Raw genomic sequence first — 2,654 nt, 5'->3', positions numbered from 1 at the left:
GGGGCCTGCGGGGCGGGGCCTGCGGGGCGGCAGAGGCGAGGGGCTCGGGCAGGCCTGTCCTCCTCCTCCTCTTTTTTATCTGCCAGAGGGCACGTGGGCTTTTCCTGTCTTTTCCTCCCGTTAGGATTTGGGCACCGTGCGGTCGGCCGGGCGGGCTCCCTGCTCCTGCGCTGTGTCACAGGCTGGCAAGGACTGGACTGGCAGGTGTGGATGCGAGCCCTTCAGAGGCAGGTAGGAGTGAAGATTCTGTGTCCCCTGGCAGGCCACGTGGCTTTGCCTCAGTTTCCTCGTCGGTAAATGGGGAGCTGTAGGGACTTCCAGAGTAGTGGAGATGGTTCGGTGGAGCAAGGCAGCGCTCTGTGCTGTGACCCCGTCACTGCTGCTGCCCCGCCTCACCTGCCCCCAGGGCAGTGCTGTTCACTGCGAGGACGAGGGGCGGAAAGGAGTGTTAGTGTGGATCTGCTGCTGTAGTAAAGTTACGTAGTACAGAAGTAACAACCTTTGGACATATATTATGTAATTTAAATCTGAAATCGGAAAGGACCTACGGCAGTGCTGTTTGGCCACAGCACCGTTTTTTTTTGTGTCCTTCTTGTGGGTTATGGGGACTTCGTTCCTGCCAAGCTTCATTTGTGATTATTGGAGTGTGAGCATGGTTTGTTTGCAGCGTAAGGGTCAGGCCCCTGTAAATGAAGGCAGGAGGTTTTGGGTTAGGGTTAGGGTGACTTTGGAGGTGATCAGGAAATATCTGTTTGAGTTAGGGTTTGGGTTTGGGTTAGGGTTAGGGTCTGGGTTAGGGTGACTTTGGAGGTTAGGGTTAGGGTTTGAGTTTGGGTTAGGGTTTGAGTTAGGGTTAGGGTTTGGGTTTGGGTTTGGGTTAGGGTGACTTTGGAGGTTAGGGTTAGGGTTTGGGTTTGGGTTAGGGTTAGAGGCACACCCCCCAGGCCGGCGTACAGACTGGCTGCAGTCAGGTTTTCTTTATTCTCTTGGGATTTAGGGCTCCCATGCCAAGCGGCTGGTGTGATTTTCAGTCTACTGCTTTTGGGGCTCTGATGTCAGCCACATGGGAATCCAGCACCTTCACTTCTCCATGCCAGCTTCTTCCCACATAACGAACGTACTTGAAAGTTAAAGTCCATTTGGAAAAATTCCAGAGTTTTAATTACCAAGAATTCCTTGTGATTCTGTGAAAGTAAATTAATTCCTTCCCCTCTCCAATGATGATCACATCTAGAATCACTCATAGAAGATTATGATGTTTGTGTGTTTTTGGCTTGATTGCTTTCTGCAGGGCATGGCCAAGATGATCATCCGAACACCTTTTTTAACTCTTCTTACATACGGATGTGTTAGGAAGAGTCCTTTTGGTCAGAGACTCTTTTCATGTTCTGCTTTTTTTCTAGATTATCTTCACTGAGGCTTAGTGATATTACTGCTGCAAGGTATGTATGGAATCCGAAAGCGTTTTGCCACATTCGGTTCTAACACATCGAGGGAGTCTGTCTTTTGAACATTTATCTTGTGCCTTACTTCTTTTACAAAGCCAGCATTTCGAAAGCATCTGACAGGTAGTTGAAAAAGTCTCTGTAGAGTCCATCCAGTCCCGTGTGACCCACACCAGCCTTGTGTGTCCTAGGCGATCAGCACCTTGAATGCATCAGCTTCTCAGCTAGAGTCTCGGAGACCCTTTCTTAGGTCCTTGGAGTGACCTTGCTGTTATTTAAGCAGGGACTTTGGGTGCCTGTACCCACATAATCTATTCTTCCCCATGTCTCAGGACCTCTGAGAAGTATGGCCTGGTGCTCTGCCCAGAAGCTTTCCTCCTCAAGATCTCTGGGAGGTATACTCTTGACTCTGTGTAGAAGCCTTTCTTCTGGAGGCCTCTGGGTAGTCTGGCATTCTGCCTGAAAGCCTTTCTTGATGCAGGCTGCCACGTAGTGTCATCTGGCATGATGCTGGAGTTCCTCTTCCGGAAGGCCGTGGGGCAGTGTAGTCTGGCACTACACCCAGAAGCTTCCTCTGGGAGGTCTCTGGGTATTGCAGCATGTTCTGGTTTAGGGCACTGAAGTTTAGGAGGTAGGATAAAATGGGCACCAAGGGCAACTAGGGGACCTTCCTGAGTACATCCAGCATGTGTGACCAGGACCCAGGCCTGGCTGAGGCTGCATGTGGCTCAAGTGTGAGAACCTTGTTGGGGATGCCTGTCTCTGTGTACGTATCTGGGATCCCAGGAGGAGGACGGAGGAGAAGGGAGTACAGTGTGGTCATCGCCCCTGGGTGGGGGGGTGGGTGATTTCTCACTTTCCCTCTCACTGTCTCTCTCTCTCTCCCCACCTCCTCCTCCTCCCCCAGCAAGCACACACATCCTAAGGCAAAAACCTCTACATGATATAATTTGTTGATACCTTTGCTGGGAACTCGGTTAGGATTCTGCTGAGTCTGTAGATTGGGTTAGAAAAATCATCTTTTATTTTATTTTTTTACTTTAAAAAAATTTTTAATTTTATTATTTTTTTTTTATAGACCACAGATTAGTTTATTTTTAACACCCATCATGCCACGAATTCATAGGGAATAGATTCCAGTAGCTCAGGCTCCTTTCCATTGGTTCTCACACAGTGGCTTTTCTGGGGGGGGCAACCGGCACTTTTGTT

At 49.5% G+C, this 2,654-nt stretch overlaps 1 protein-coding gene across 1 annotated transcript in view; it reads left to right on the top strand.

Annotated features, from left to right (window-relative positions):
- The window catches only part of DRC4 (dynein regulatory complex subunit 4), a 32,797-nt gene that overhangs the window by 22,794 nt on the left and 7,349 nt on the right, over positions 1 to 2,654 (top strand). The window contains exons 12-13 of the transcript XR_003550066.1: positions 125 to 231; positions 1,404 to 1,442. The gene's annotated coding sequence lies outside the window, so the exon portion shown is untranslated. The remainder of the gene's footprint in view (positions 1 to 124; positions 232 to 1,403; positions 1,443 to 2,654) is intronic.

This window comes from Tupaia chinensis, unplaced genomic scaffold, assembly GCF_000334495.1.
Source record: "Tupaia chinensis unplaced genomic scaffold, TupChi_1.0 Scaffold000355_1, whole genome shotgun sequence".
NCBI classification, from domain to species: Eukaryota; Metazoa; Chordata; class Mammalia; order Scandentia; family Tupaiidae; genus Tupaia; species Tupaia belangeri.
Note: the sequence above shows the minus strand (reverse complement) of the source record. Positions and strands in the feature narration are given on the sequence as shown.